We start from the raw sequence: 17,245 nt of genomic DNA on the forward strand, positions 1-17,245 counted from the left end.
TCTCCTGATTAATCCCCTTTTTCTTTTGTATGTAACTATTCAGATTTTTTGAGTGAAAAATCCCACATTCTCTCTTCATGCTTACTTTGTCAGTTTAACCTAACTTAGCTTGGATTCTTGCCAAAATGGCTTGACAAGTTTATTTGTATACCTTTTTATGTCATATATATTATGATTTTCCATTTTCAATATCATAAAACTTATATCTCCACATTTCAAGGCCTGTATCATTTATTTTTCTTCATAGTAGTCTTCACAGAATTACCTAAAAATGAGTTCTTGTTGAATATACTTCTGTGATCCTTCTTTTCTCTTTATTGCTCAAATTAATGAGGCAAGGCCCTGGGTTCAGTCCCAAGCATCACACCCACCCACCCACACACATACAAATTTTTTTTTTTTAAATCAGGCAGCCACAGTCTTTATTGAGCACATCATGAGGATCTAGATTGTGAATCTGGAAATCAGGCTGTGGGTCAAGTCTGAAGTGCTATTTAAAGCCCCAGGAAGAAATAATTTTAGATAGGAAGAGTGATAAGGACAGAACCCTGGAATAATTCCCAACATTTGAAATGAGATTAGGAAGAGGAGCCAGTGAGGGAAACTGAGCAGATGCAGCCAGTACGGTAGGAAGAGCCCCCCAAAATGTAGTATCTTGGAAGTAAGGGGCTCAAGCGTTCCAGAGAGAATGCAACTTACTGTGTCAAATCTTGCTAACCAAAAACTACATGGATTTGGCAACGTGGACGTCATTGGCAATTTTGGCAGAAGAGTTGTCAGTGGAAGGATAGATTCAACACTGTTTTGGTTAGAGTTAAGAGAAATGGGGGCTATGAGGCAAGGACAATGAATTTAGAAGGTAATCATCCTTTCAGAATGTTGACTGTAAAGGGCAAGAGAAATGGGTAGGTAATGAAGAAGCAGGGATATGCCATTAGAGAAAGACCATTTAGATTTCTGAATTATGAAATTGGAGTTCTTACAGGAAACACCTGTAATCCCAGCTGCTTGGGAGGCTGTGGCAGGAGAATGTTCTGGCTGTTCAAGTCTAGCCTGGGAAATTTAGTGAGATTCTTTCTGAAAACAAAAAAAGGTCGGGCTGGGGATGTGGCTCAAGCCTGGCATGCGTGCGGCCCGGGTTCGATCCTCAGCACCACATACCAACAAAGATGTTGTGTCTGCCGAGAACTAAAAAATAAATATTAAAAATTCTCTCTCTCTCCTCTCTTACTCTCTCTTAAAAAAAAAAAGGGTTTGGGATGTAATTCAGTGGTAGAGTATAATTGGTTTCAATTCCCAGTATTGCAAACAAAACAAACTGAATCTCATCTATCCAGAGTGAGTGGCCCTTGACAAACCACTTTGTCTTTAAATCCTTGATATTTTCAGCAGAAAATGGTAATAATAAAAGCTACTTATAATGGTGACTATAAAAGAAAACATATTAAGAGTTTGTTGTTTTTTAAAGTGCAACATAAATGCAAACGTTGTGTCATCATTCGTGGGTAAGAAGAGTTCTAAAAGAAAAACATGACCACTTGGAGGTAGTTGAGTCCTGAAGAAGATGGATATGAATGATTGGGTGGGCTAAAGGCATTTGTTAGAGGCAAAAGAAAGGGAAAGATAGAAAACATGAAGAGGAAGTAAAGAGAAAGGCTGGATTGGAACAGAGAATGACTGTTGGGGGAAGAGGAAATTCAGGTTGTTAGAGCCTTTCAGAAGAGTGTGAGCTGATGGAGCAGGACAGGTGGTAGGGTGAGTGGCCTCATTAATTCTCTAGCAGGATGGTTGAAGGGGAGCCGGTTGGAAGTTCTTCCTGATATGGAATTGTAGAGATTAGAACAAATTCCGCCTCTGTCTACAGAAGAGCTCCAGTGTTCTGAAGCAACTAGGATGTTTTAGTTTTTAGGGAGAAGCAGCAGAAACCAAATAAAAGGAAGACACAGTAAGTCAGGAACATATGGAGGCAAGGAAGCCAGCTGGCAAGGTATTTTACATACTAACTGCAATAAGAATCAGGATTGAATTTTTATTGTTAGAAAGTTTACATGTCATTAAAGTCAATGTTAACATCATAGAGAAGGAAAGTACAAAAGGAAAAGGAGTGTTTTAAGAAGGGGGAAACACTCATGAAATGAGTCTTAGCTCATCAGTCAACAAGTAGTACCTACTGTGTGCTATTCTGTTCTCCACACTCCTTGAGCACTCTTCACGCTCTGTTCTAAGCCATGACTAAAACACACTTAGTGGCAGGAAATGTGTGGGAGGAAGCCAAACTGTGCTGGAACTAGGCTCACATTTTCTTTTTGTTTTCTAAGGGATTTTGCATATTTTTCTATGCCTATCACATAGTTTGCTAAATGAATTAGTAATATTTATTAAATGAATTAGCAACATTAATTTTAAAAAAGGAATTTACAGTATAACTTAAATAGGCTTAAAAATGTTCCCAGGTCAGCTGTGGTTAGAAACTATAACTAGATTTGGCTTGTCCAACTGCTAAAAAAAATTGTCAAATCCAAGTCCCACCCCACAGCCCTTCATGTGACACTCATCATGTAAGCAATCACAATAAAATACATTAATTAAGATAAATTAGACAATATATATATAGAGAAAAAATGATTTAAAATAAAGGGAGGGGCTGGGGTTGTGGCTCATCAGCAGAGCGCTAGTCTAGCAAGGCCCTGAGTTCGATCCTCAGCACCACATAAAAATAAATAAATTGAAGGTATTGTTTTCAACTATTTCTAAAAAGTAAATTAAAAATAAATAAATAAAATAAAGGGAGCCAGCACAGTAGTGCAGGCTTGTAATCACAGCAATCTGAGAGGCTGAGAAGAAAGATCGCAAGTGTGAGATCTGACTCAGTAACTTGTTGAGACCTTAAGCAACTTAGCCAGACCCTGTCCCCAAATAAAAAAATAAAAAGGATTGGAGATGTAGCTTAGTGGTGAAGAACCCATGGGCATAATCCTTACTTAAAAAAAAAAAAAAAAGGAAAGGGATTTATGGCAGTCCGTATTAGGAAATTGTTTTAAATGAATGAAAGGGTTTAGAATTAGTGAGTTGGATTGCACCTATTTATAGCAATATGTGAAGATACAAGTATTATGTATAGCTGTGGAAGGATTTACAGAACAGTCACAAAACTTGTACCTGAAGATTTAAGTGAGAATAAATAAATACTTGAATAAATGAGCTCTTGTATTGACTGAAACCTAACTTTAAGTATGAAATAATGAATGCCCACTAATTTGTGAACTATAGTTTTGAATAATTTAACAGGGCTAGGATTCTGATTTGAATGATTTGTGTGGTGACAATATGCCACTATTCACAGTAGGGTGTATTTGTAATTGATCTCATTAAAATTATGGACTTGGGCTTGAATTTTTTTAAATTTTTATTGGATGTTCAAAACATTACAAAGCTCTTGACAGAATTTTTAAGCAGATGTTCAGTGATTAAGATTAATTTCTAGCAATGATTTTGGAAATTGAAACTAAAATGTGTATAAAAGTAAACATTTCCCTTTTTGAGCAAATAATTTGAACTCAAATGAATTAAAATTAAACAAGTGGGCATCAACTACAAGTTACTTTTGACATTGATGTCTGGAAAGCATCACATTTTTGTGAGCCATAGTGTAATATTGTCTTTCTGTGCTCCTGGAAGAAAAGGAACAGGTTGCTTGTGTAACCCCAGGCTTGTGCCTGCTAGCCAGAAACTGAGGCTGCCGACATGCTGCTGTCCTCCAATCTGAGTCTGTGTGAAGGATGCATACATTGGCAGAGTGGCTGCACAGAGCAACAGCTACTTGTTTGTCTGAACTAAGCAGGAGCACACCACAGCCAGTTTCTCTTTACACTTAATATTAGCAACTTGTAAAGAGAAGGAATCTTTACCAAACAATATAGTTCCTGGTCACTTCTTTCTTTCTGGTCCTGTAAACATAGGAAATAAAATACATGCTGGTACTTTCCAATGGAAATAAAATACATACCATTACTCTCCAATAGAAATAAAATCTTGCCATACAGAAATAAGAGGAAAAGGCTGTACAAGGAAGCATTTATATTATCCTCACACAGAGTATAAAGTAAATGAATTGACTGAGACATAAAATATTAAAGTAATTTTATAAGGTAGACTGTATGCTAAACAAGCTGCTATTATGGTATTATGGCAATTTAAGTGCTCTGTTACTCAAAAAAAATGAGAAGGGGGGAGGTATTTCTTTTTTAGCTGGGGAGAAAAATTCTTTTCAACTTTAATCTTTATTTCATTTGGTGTTTGTTGGGTTTTGTATATTTTGTTTTGATAATAGAATTAAAACTGGTCAGTTTTTCTCAGCATAAGTATCACAGTATTAAACCATAGATATCTATCTATACAATGATGCCAAATTTGTTTAAAAATTTTTAAGAAAACTACTTCTCCCTACTCTTACTTTTGTTACTTTTTTTCTTTTAGTTTACTTTTCCCTGGAAAGAATAGGATATTTCAATTTATTTGCTATTCTTCTTAAGTTGGATTATGTTGTTTTGAGGCAGTACAGTGAAGTATTTGCATCCAAATCTTCACTTTATTCTGGAAATACACAAATGATTGGGAATTTTTCCATCTTAACTAACTTGTGGGATAAGACTAACTATACAATGAGTTGGATTTATTGTGGATTATGTTCAAAATAAGAAAAATGTCCAGAACAGCAGAGGAAGTTTGATTCCTAAATGATCATTTATAGTTTCTCTTTGTATCAGGGACTATGTCTTTTCATCGTAATATACAGGTTCTGGCTCATTCCGTGTTAGGTGGTAGTTAACGTTAAAGTTTGCAAATAATAAGTGAACTGATAAGTGACTGCTAAACCAAATAAGTACCTTAAATATAAACACGATTTTCCCCATTTGTGAATTAGAATATTGACACAAGAATAATGAAAAATGAAATACAAATCCTTTATTTCATTTTGAAAAATGTCAGCTTCTAAAGCTGCATCTGCAATTGCCCTTGGGTGGCTTTTGCTGCCTAAAACCAGATTGTTGTGTCCTTTACTTTGCTCTCTACAGAGCTGGAAAAACCAGCTTAGGCCAGTGTCACAACATTACCTAGTACTTATTTTCTTACAGGAAATGGAGGAATTTCCTCCTTCAGACTCTGTATATAAAAATTGAGCAGATGTATAGCTTGTCCATTCACTCATTTTACCCTAATGGAATATCCCCACATCATCAGTAATACCAGAAGTTATCATTTTGATAGTCGTAGGTTCTTACCTTGTACCTTAGTAAAATTTATGGTTTTTAAAGTTGTCTGGACAAAGCCTCTGCTGAGCATGAATAACAGTGTATTTCATTGCACAGTAGGATTATGGCAGCCATTTAATCATCTGGAACATGAATATAATGTGGCTGCTTCATTGCTTTCCAATCAGGGAAACTCAGGGAAGTAACACTGATTCTTGAGGACATAGATTGGTGGTCCTTTGTGTTTTATAGGATAAATGTGTATAAGCTGGGGAAATACTTTAGAATTTCATTGACTCTTTTTGTTTCTACTGTAGATCCTTATAATTCACCCAGTGCTCTGGGGAGAGCAGCATGCTTCTGAAATAAGTTCACCTTTCTTGGCCAAGCCATTTTTATGGGCATTTCATAGATAATTGAAAACTCTGAGTTCCTATTATGATCTCTGAGGATATTTCAGAGACATTGCTCAGTGTAATCATCTAAGGGCAGTAGAATGAACATATCACAACTTTTAGTTCATTCTTCTGAAATATTAGTTTTCATAGTTAATTATATAATATTTTGGGGGTAATTATCTACAGGTAAATATTATTGGTCATGAGAGTTCTATTTGCAAAGGATTTTAGTATTGCACTTACCTCATATAATAAATATAATATTTGATCTGAATTAGTACAGACTTTTTAGGTTATAAAAAAGCAGTCTTGGGGCTGGAGTTACGGCTCAGCGGTAGAGCGCTTGCCTAGCATGTGCAAGGCCCTGGGTTTGTTCCTCAGTACCACATAAAAATAAATAAAAAAGTTATTGTGTACAACTACAAAAAAATAAATATTTTTTTTTTTAAAAAAGCAATCTCGTCTAGTTCATGTGGTCATATGTATTTAGCTTAGAAATTTCTCTTTTGTAAATTTATCTTTCTGGAGAAACTTAGGAAAACTAATCTAATCTTTATAGCTCTAATCTTAGGATATTAAGAATATCAATAATAATACCTAACACTGTGTAGTATTTATGATAGCCCATAGGTGCAAATATGATCTCAACTGAAATGTGAGAGGAAGGAAGGAGCTTGGAGAAGTAATGTGCCCAAGTTCTCAAACCCAGTGAATTGCAGAGCCAGCATTGGAGTCCAAGCCTGTGTTCTTGTCAGGATGAGACCATCTTTCTGTCTGGTTGTGCAGTAGTCTCTCAGGTTTCCAGGAAGGGTAGCTGGTCTGGCCTTGACATCTCTTCACAGGTGGCCTTGGTGAGTCCTCCAAGTATTATAATGCTTTGGTAGTTTTTATGTAGGAGTCTAGTAGGAGTAAAAAGTATCTTTTTACCTCTTAATTTTAGGAAGAGATAAATCCTGTTTCTACAAAACAGACTTTTGAAACCTTTTTTTTTTTTTAGGTTAGAAGTGCTTTATTTCTTAATATAATTTGTACAGCTGAGCAGTTCATCATGGAATCTTAGAGTTGTAACAAAGGCTACTTTGGTTCAACTTATTTATTTTACAGATGACAAAATTTACAAACAATCCCTGTAATGTTTTACTGTTTATTTGGTGAGATTTATTGTTCTAAGACATCCCCTTTTTTATTACTCTGTTGAGCTAACATCTTACTTCTCTTCTTTCTTTCTAACCACCAAACTACTAGAAAGAGTCAGACTTGTCGCTTCCACTTCCTCATTGCCCACTCACTCCTAGTCTCCTGCAATCTGGCTTCTACTTCCCCAGCTTGACTGAGACTGCCACCCTGAAGATTGCTAGCATTGACCCATGCCTCTCACTCTGGCAGACTTTCTCTCTTCATCTTTGTCCCTTCTGCAGATTGTTGATTACCTCTTCTGTTTTGATCCTTGTCTTCTCTCATTTCATTTTCTAATTTCCTCCTGTCTGTCTGGCTTCTCTCCTTTCTCTTTTGATTTATATTTTAGATTCCCCACTATCTCTTAAAAGCGTACATTACCAAAAATTCTGAACATGGCATTCCTTTCTCCCTATTTCTTCTCTTTTTTCATTTAAATTATCAGTCACAAACACCATCAGTCACCTTGATTTTATAAGCAACTCATCCTTACTATCTTCAGTCTTTCTGTCTTCCTTATCCCTAAAACCAAATGCCAGAAATTCTTTTGATCTTTAAATAATGTGCCTCTATAAAAGCTATCCCTTCCTTACTTTAATATAGGGAGTTGTAGTGATAATCCAGGATTGCACATGATTCTCATAGCTACAAGTTTTTCACCTTAGAGTTCTCTCTACACAGTGCTTCGCCTCAGTCCTCTTAAGGCTTCCTTTTATTATGTCATCATGGTGGGTTCACGCTGTGAAATCTTCAGTGGTTACTCTACCTGTTACACACTCAATTACAGGCTTCTCAGTCTGTTTTCCTAAACCTTTAGGAAAGAATGACTTTAGACCATTTTGTCTTTACAACTCTGGTCACCTACCTACCTACATTCTAGTCTAGTAGTTTTTAAATGTATTATTTTATATCATATTGTTAATAATCTCCCTTTACTATCCTGAAATGAAATCCATACATTTCCTGTGTCTATCTACATATTTTTCAAAAGATCAATATAATGCCGTAACTATACTATAAAAGAAAAAAAAGGAACTTCATTTTAAACAATTATATTTACTCATTTTTATATCCAAATACTGGGAGAAGAATATGCTAGAAAGCATAATGAACTAGTTCCTACTTGAACATGTGTAGAACAACCTCTAATTTGATGGCTACAAACTGAGATTGATTTATGTGTATATTGGTGGCTCAAGTACCAAGAGCAACATTACCCTTGGTAAAGATTTTCTGAAATCTGTTGCTTCTACAAAATAAAGTATGTTCTTCCCTTGGTTTCCAGATAGTTTTATTCCTATAAAATTCAATGAGTTAAAACTGTAGAAGAAAAAAAAATGTGTATATTGAAGTAGAATTAGGTTCTAGGCTCAGGTTACTCACTCTTGATGGGTTTTCTCCAAAGCCATGAGGGATGTGGAAAAACATTTAATGCTGTAGGACTGTCCTGTGTACTGAAGGACAATTAGCATCCTAACCTGTGTCAATCAGATTACATTTGTGCACCCCCAACCATGTGGTAATCAAAACTGCCTCCACAAATTTCCAAAACTCCTCTTGGGGTTTGAAGAAACTGTGCTGGGAAGGTGCATTGCATTACTCCAGCCATTCCCAAACATGCCTTGCCCTTTCCTAGCTGCACACCTCTTTTCCTCCTTGCCATTTACTTTGAATATCTTCTTTTGCTTCCACCTTTTGAAACCTTACCCTTGTGAAACATTATCTCTCTAGCATAAATGGTTCATACTCCATTAAACTTTCCTTCACGAATGATGTCTGTCAGTCTGAAGTCTGGTGGAATTCTGGCTTGGACACTTGACAATTCTTAAAACTTGACAATTCTTATTGCTTATTGTTAGTTATTTATGCACAGCTATTCCCTGACTTGTCAGCTTGTAAGGTCCTTGATGCAGAACACATATTGTTACTGTTTATGTTGAAATTTAACAGCTCTTTGCTTATAATTTTTTTCCTGAGGTAGGAAGTATTTGTCTTTAAATATAGACATATTGTGAGAGGTTATGTTCCCTTGTGTTTCTAGGACAGTGCCTTGCACGCAATAGGTGCCAAGTGAATAGGTTTTATTGTGTAAATAAATAGATACTTTGAAAAGAATATTTGTAGAAAAATAAGGAAAGATTGATTCCAATTTTAGCATTTAAAACTTTTGTTTTTATGGCATTTATATTGTATCCTTATGTCATTAATTTCTAATAGTACAAATTATAAGAAAAGCAAACAAAAAATCTGTAGGTTTATGGTTTGGTTTGCATATATATTTATGAATATATAGTCATTGGAATTATTATTAAAGATAAGATCATTCTCTATCTATAGCAAGAGTTTAAACCAACATTCCAACATTTTAGAGAAAATGTGGATACAGTTGCCATTTTTTTCAATTCTGAAATGTGCAGATAAAATCACCTTTGAAGTCAATCAGGATGCCCTTGTAATTCCCCTGTTTTCCCCTTTTATTCAGAAACCTCAAAACCACTATGGGTAATTCCCTCAATATCTTCTAACACATACAGTTGAAAGAATAAGCAAAATTTCCAAGAACTGAAAGCTTTCAACTTTTTGAGCATCTCTTTCCAATGACATGAGCTAGGAAGACCCAGTGCCCACTCCACCCACCTTTCATCTCTAACCAGAGAAGCATGAAACATTTGTACATTCTTTCCTGCCATGGCTTCATTTTCTGTCATCTTAACTCCATCACCAATTCTTGGCCTCCTAACAATATCCGTATGAAAGAAATCAGACCCTTTCGACAATGAAAAACACATTTAGGCTACTGCACACTACCATTGCCACTGGAAAAGTAGATATTATTTTTTCTATCTGTGTAACTGCAGCACTCTGGCAATGTGTAGTTACCTGGTTGGGTTTTCATGTATTAAATAGTTAAATGATAGGTGCTGGTCAACAAAAAACATTGTTACTGTTTATGTTGAAATTTAATAGCTCTTTGCTTATAATTTTTTTCCTGAGGTAGGAAGTATTTGTCTTTGAATATAGAGACCATGTAAAGTGATCCAAGAAAATGATATAGCCAAATGACATGATTGATTTTCATTACTTTCTTTCCATCTCTTGCCTCACATGTATTCGAGTCCAGACCCCAGCTTGATACAAAAAACCCAGAGTCTAGATGATTCACTCAATTAAAAAAACTGCTCTTCTTGTAGTTTGAGACCCAGTAGAGTCCAAAGATGTGCTCTGCCTTCCAGGATTTTACATAGAGCCAGGAAATTTGTAAATATCTTCTGAAGGATATTGCAAAGAAGTATATGTAAATGTTATGCAAGTGAGACAGATAAGAGTATCAATCACAATGATTTTGGCCCCTTTCTGAGTCTAAGATTGTCTTTTAATCAGATTGTTCTTTTTCTTCTCTGATACCTGAAATACTTCTGAGTCTCTATGAGTTTTTTCCTTTGGGCCCAGAAACTGTTTTCGGTAGCAGTGAGGTAGGACATTAAAGTTCTCACTTTCTGGCCTATTTCCATTTGTAATGCATGTTGGTGTCCTTTATTTGAAAGGCTTGGGACCAGGAGTGTTTCAGGTTTTGGAGTTTGTTGGATTTGGGGTATTTTTTTGGTACCACAGTTTGAACCCAAGAGTGCTCAACCACTGAGCCACATCTCCAGCCCTTTTTTAAATTTTTTATTTTGAAACAGGGTCTCTCACTAAATTGCTTACAGCATCGCTAAGTTGCTGAGGCTGGCTTTGAACCATGATCCTCCTGCTTCAGTCTTCCAAAATGCTGGGATTACAGGCATGTACCACCATGCCTGGCTGGATTTTGGAATATTTGTGTAGGCTTTACTAGTCAAACATTCCCATTCTGAAAATCTGAAATCTGAAATGCTCCAAAATCTGAAACTTTTGGAGTATTGAGTGGATCCTCAAAAAGTTTTGAATTTCTGGGGGATTTTAGACTTAAGATATTCAGATTAGAGATGTTCAGTTTACATACTCTGTGGTTCTTAATGTTTGTTAGATCAAGACCTTGGTGGATCCTGTGGCTTTTGGGAGGGCAAAAAGTTTCCATGGAACTGATTCATTTTAACCCATTCCCTCTACCACCCTGTCCTAGGGAAATTTTTGTAGACTTTGGTGAATTCAAGTCCCCAAATCTGAGTTGAGTTTATAAAATAACGGTATTCTGGTAACTATTATGCTACAGTTTTTTGATTTTGCCAGTTAAAACCAAGGACAAAAGGAAATCAACCCAGGAACCATCTTAACAAACACAGCCACTTTGGGGGTAGGAACAGGGTGGGGGATTAATAGAGATTACTACTACATTTCTTCCCATTGTCTTTCAGTGAAGTGCCTAACTTTTAAATTTGGTGGAGTGGTTTCTTTTCACTGACTTCACCAGATTTGTGTATCAAAAAGCAGGTACAGAATAAAGGAAAGTTTCTGATTGTAAGAAATATGTGTGGCTTTCTTACAAAGTGCTAGAGTGTGGATGACATATATGCATACAAACAGAAAATTGCTGTGTTTAAATTCCTAAAAACCTAAAAAGAGTGTTTTATACATTTTTTTTCCCTGTGCAGACCTGAAGCAGTACCTATGTCCCTCATCCTTGGTATCTTTAAAGCAAATTTTAAACTTTATTATGGTGCTGGGTATTAAACCCAGGACCTTGTGCATGCTCAGCAAGTGCTTGACCATTGAGTGACACTCCTAGCCCTAAAAACTGTTTAAATAAGGTAAAACAGTCAAGAAAGTGATGTTCTATTATTTCATTAAGATTGTAAACTAGGTATTCATTTTTAATGGACAGTTTTTCAGGCATACCCTCCTTTTCTCTGTTGAACTCTGATTTTTTACTTTGAAGGACACACAGTGGAGGCTGGTTTTCTTTCTCTAACAGAACTCTATTTGTGTTCTCTCACTTTAGTCAATACAGTATTGAAGCTAAACTTTGTTACTGCTAATGTTTTAAAAAATGAATCTGAAAAGTGAACATTAATAGAATTTTTCTTTTTAATTTAAAAACATTCAACCAAAATTTGCTTGGCAGCATAGTTCTAATGCATAGCTAGGCCATTTCCAGTTGTTTCTGTCTTTTAAGAAACTTCAGGTGGTGCACGCTTGTAATCCCTATAGTTTGGGAGGCTGAGGCAGGACAATCACAAGTTCAAAGCCAGCCTCAGCAACGTAGCAAGTTCTTAATGTTTGTTAGCTCAAGACCCTGGTGGATCCTGTGGCTTTTGGGAGGAAATCAACCCAGGAACCATCTTAACAAATACAGCCACTTTGGGGTAGGAACAGGGTGGGGAATTAAGGGAAGCACTTTAGTGAGACTCAGTGGTTAAGCACCCCTGGGTTCAATCCTTAGTACCCAAAAGAAATTTCAAGATTTTCAGTTTAGTTTGTTTTTTATTTAAACATTCCCTGAAATGTTAAAAATAAAAATGCCTTGATGTTGACTGGTGTAAAAACTAGATGCAATAGTATTATTGGAAATGAAAGTGAGCAGAGGGATTCCTCTATTCAGTCAGTAAGAAACATAGCAAAAGCGAGAAACAAAATTTGAGTCTGGGTATGGGAAGCAAAGGGAAAGTTTCAGTCAGATATGTATGGTGTTGGAATTACATTCCCTTCTCACCCCAAGAGAGAACATCCTTAAGTTTTCTCCCATTCTGCCAAGCATTCCCTCCCAAGCTTTCGATGTGTTCCATAGGCCACACACGCACAGCTGCAGGGCTGTCTGTCACAGAACCCAGATGCCCAGCTGGGGAAGATACTCTTTCAGGAGCATCCGTCTGTTTCTTGGCAAGACTTTCAGGTAGTCTAAAGAAAACAGCCAGGGAGCAGCCCTTGGGCCTGCGTTGGGGTTAATCCTTTGTGGGCTTGTATCTGGTTCCTGTTCTGACCTTGTGGGCCTGGACATTGCTTTCCTTACAGTCTTTGCTTTCATCTCTTCATCTCTCTCTTTTTTAAAGAATACTTCTGATTTGGTTCAAGTTAGTGAAACTTCTGTGAACCTCTAGAGAATCTTTATCCTCCCCACCGCCACTGTGTTTTCTGTGTTGATTCAAAAAGAAGTGGGTGGGTGGGTATAGGAGGGCAGAGATCTTATGGGAAGAAAAGAGAATCATTCTGCAGTATACCAAGTCTGTTGGCAAGATTAGAACAAAACAAAACAAAACAAAACAGTTTTCACCAGTTCATTTTCAAACTTGATGATATTTAAGAGTCTAGAGGGGGAGAATAAGTTCATTTCATAGCCAACTACTATAATAAAATTCAGATTCAGGTGCAACCTGGCATGAGTTAGCCTATTCTGTTCTTCAGGGAACACTCTTAGGCTTAAAGGGTGGTCTTCTTTGAAAGCACTGTTTAATAGTTGTATTCTTTGGTTTAAATCTCTATTTTTACAGCGTTTGTGTTGTTCAGTCTTTGCACAGAAGAGATTTTATTTTCCTATTCTCTTGATTATATTAAGGTTAGCAGTTGAATGTTGCTAGAATTTACACAAGGGAGTGGTTCCCCATTCCCCCATCTCTACCCTCCCCCAAGTCCTCCCACCAGCCAATTGTGTCTGAAGTAATTTCCCAGCAGGGCTGTTGACTTTGGGAGATGCAGTATTTCTGGTTTTGTGTGTGTGTGTGTGTGTGTGTGTGTGTGTGTGTTTGCCTTAATATCTGACTGATAATTGTTACTTAACTTAGATGTCCTGTTTATTTTTTTCCTTTTTCTTGACCTACTCAGAGAATTAACATGTGGTAGTCAAAGGTGGGGGCTGCTGGTGCCTTATGCATGACGACAGGTGCTAATCTTCAAGGAAATTTACCTTGCATTCCACCCATCAAGGGTATAGTACATAAAAATGGCTTAATGTTTCTTTGAAGGTGTCAGTGGGCATGTGTGGACCACACAGAATGGGTTTAACTGAAAGCAATAGAGTGAAATTGTCTGCATAATTATTTTCTTTGGATTGAGAATCAGCAGCCCTCTTTGGGTTCAGGAAATAAACTTCTGTTAAAACCATATGGCACTATTCTCAGAAGAGATGTTATTACAGGGCCACTTCCCTCTGAAATTTTGAGTCAGGAGTTCTTGAAAGGAGTCACATATGTGTAGAATGAATGTCAAGTTTTCATCCTGGGTGTAGTTGTGAAAGTCAGATGTTTCCTTGCCTTTTTCACAAATGTCTTCATGGTCACTAGGTATAAGTTATTTAGAAAGAAGCTGATGAAGCCAAAGCAGCCTAGCTCCTTTAGGTGCAAATGTTTGAATTATTATCTGGGCCAAGAGATATTGTTCTTTTTTTCATATTTGTTTACTTTTTAGTTTTTTTAAAAATTTTATTCTTGTTAGTTATACATGGCAGTAGAGTATATTTTGACATATTTATAAAAACAGTGAATATATCTTATCTTATTCTAATTAGGATACAAGTCTTGTGGATGTCGAGATTTATTATAGTGTATTCACATAGAAAAGATATTGGTTTTTTTTTTTTTTTTTAGATTGTCACAATGTCTTTATTTTTATGTGGTGCTGAGGATAGAACCCAGGGCTTCATGAGTTTGAGGCGAGTGCTCTACCTCCAAGCTACAACCCCAGCCTGAACTATTTGGTTTTTGAGACAAGATCTTGCTAAATTGCTCAGGGCCTCGTCAAATTGCTGAGGCTGGCTTTGAACTTGTGATCATCCTGCCCCAGAAGATATTGTTCTTAAAAGAAAAATTTCCCTTAATGCAGTGAAACATGATTTTTCAACACCGAAAACATTGCTTAAGGTCAGGATAATGGCACTCTGTCTAAAACATTAGTGCAAATTTGGGCAGTGGCTATAAAATTTTCCCCTGAGCTAGTTGTCACAGTTCTAGTGTGCCCCAGAGACAGCTATATTAGAGTGATAGGTAAAGTGAGTAAAAGTGTTGTTTGTATAATGGATAAGGGATATTGGAGGAAGAAATAAGGTAGGTAAATATGTTAACTAATATCAACAATCTTTTTAAGTTTTATGAATGTATTTAATTACATAATATGTCCTGTGTGTTCATTGTAATGAGTCATTTGGATTTCATCTCTTTTTTTGGAGTGGGAGGAACAATCTTCCTGTTTAGTCTTTTATTCAACAAACACTGGGTACCTACCATACATACTTTAAAACTATGGGAATTAAGAGATGACCTGATCATCCCTGGTCCATCATATGGCCTAGAAATTTAATCTAAGAGAATTAAGGCATGGATATCATGAATATCAATAACAGTGACTGTGTAACAGAAAGTGATGGAAAATGAGAAAAGAGAAATGAGAATGGTGGCAGCTGAAATGACATAGAAGTTCAGATTACTTTTGTTCAGGGGTGGAGGGAAAGTTTTATTGAAGACAAGAAATTTGAAGTGAATGTTAATCAGTAGTTGGGTTTCTTGGCTGAAAATTTTGGGTATTAAATTCTAAGTAGATTGTGACTTTTCAGAAGACTAACGCTATGTGTTTTTTATTTTTGCAATTGTCCCTTCACAACCTGTCTTGTCTTTGGCTTCATTGGCAGATCTGTTGGTGGAAGTTATTCTATGGGAATGGAATAGCATATGCTTTAGTGCTTTGGTTCAGGTGGTTCCTTCTAACTCATCCATCATCTGCTCTTTTCTAGATTAATCTAGGGCCTATTTAATGTTTAGTATTAAATTAAAATGCTACCTTCTCAATGACTTTAACAATTCTGTATTTTTTAGTTCTGTAATTGTTGATCTTAGTGATAATTGTTGAACTGCACCAGTACCATTGTGAAACATCTCATTCATTATAGATGGCCAGTTGAAAATAATTTGATTGAATAAAATAGGTCAGGTAATTGAATTAATTTCTTTAATACACATTGAAGTTTGTTTTCAGATTATTATTAAGGAATAAAAATTTATAATGTGAACTAGTACATAAAATTATAGATCAGTTTAGAGCTTAATTTTGCATTTTTAGAAAATAAGCCCATCACAAAATCAGTAGAGGTGATAATCATGTTTTTTCAAGGGTCTTTCTAAATTATTTTAGAATTTAACAACTTCGGGATTTCAGTTTTCATGTAAGGTTCTAAAAATCTTCAGTTTATCTTAATGGCTCATACTTTCTTTCTTTTTTTAATTTGTTTTTAGTTGTTGATGGATCTTTATTTCATTTATTTATATGTGGTACTGTGACTTGAACCCAGTGCCTTACATATGCGAGGCAATGTTCTATCACTGATCCACAACCCCAGCCCTCATACTTTCTTTTCTAAGTCCTTTTATAAGTTAAGTTTGCAGCTCTACAAATGGTATAATTCATACTATTTGCATTGGATCCCTGTCATATCTCCATCCATAACAGATGGATTCTTTTCTTCCATCCTCATATACGTCCTTCAGCATGTGTTACTTTCTGGTAGTATTAGAAGTAAAAATGCAGAAAGAAGGAGGGTGGAGAAGAAGGAGGGATTGAGTCTGTTTTGTTTCCATATTTCTCTTAAACTTACTGGAGCAGCAAATGGTAAGATGGAGGTAGTCACATAATCTGTCCCATGAAACTCGGGAAGGCTTTGGGGAGAAGCTTTGTTTAGGAGATATGCCAGGATGATGGTTAATTTTAGATTTTTGCTGTAGCTTCATGTCTTTTTTTACATTCTCTCATCTTTGATGTGGACTCTTTTATCTTGGCATTCCCAATGTCATATTTAGACTAGAACAGTTCTGCTTACTCTATGACCTGTGCAAGTAATAGGTACCCAGCCACAGTTTGACTTGTGACTTGGCTGAGAAAAGGACCATTGCCACACAGTTGGGAGGGCTTATAGACCAGGTTCTTCTCCTGTTCCTTTAAACTTACATGATCAAGATTGAACCCAGAAGATACTATGCACACTTATATATTTATTAGGGGTATTCTTACAAAAAGATGCTCAGGAAGCAACTAGAAATATGCATTTGAAGTTCAGGAGAGACTAGAGATGCATTTTTTGGTAGTCATAGGAACTTGAAGGCATTGGTGTTAACAAAACCACCTGGGGAATGAGTTTGGAAAGAAGGGAGGAGAGTTGTCCTTTTAACCATAGTGGCCAAATTAATTTTGTATTCTTGGCCTTGGAATAGAAGGCTCTTTGGCCGAGCTCCCCAGGGTCCTTGAAGCAGCATGAGAGAAGATTCAGACTGATTTCAATGACTGCTTCCTGGTTTGTGTCCTCCAGAGGGATGCTGCCTCCTCTTTGGTCTTCATGACACCACTGACTGCTCTTTTCTAATCTCTTTACTGGCTCTTCTTTTTGCCTATCCCTTATAAATGTTTGTGCTTCTTCAGGTCCCCTTGTAGAATCTCTCCTCTACCTTTTCTAGACACATTTCTCTGGTGTCTTCATTGACACAACTGGCTTTATGTTTCCATTACTACTAAAAATGCAACTTGAAC

The 17,245-nt window shown here is 36.4% G+C and overlaps 1 protein-coding gene across 8 annotated transcripts in view; it reads left to right on the top strand.

The window, feature by feature from the left end:
- Positions 1-17,245, top strand: part of RUNX2 (RUNX family transcription factor 2) — a gene marked incomplete at its 5' end in the record, with an annotated part of 232,802 nt that overhangs the window by 35,955 nt on the left and 179,602 nt on the right. The window lies entirely within an intron of this gene.

This window comes from Spermophilus citellus (assembly GCF_964194105.1).
Source record: "Spermophilus citellus genome assembly, chromosome: 5".
NCBI classification, from domain to species: domain Eukaryota; kingdom Metazoa; phylum Chordata; class Mammalia; order Rodentia; family Sciuridae; genus Spermophilus; species Spermophilus citellus.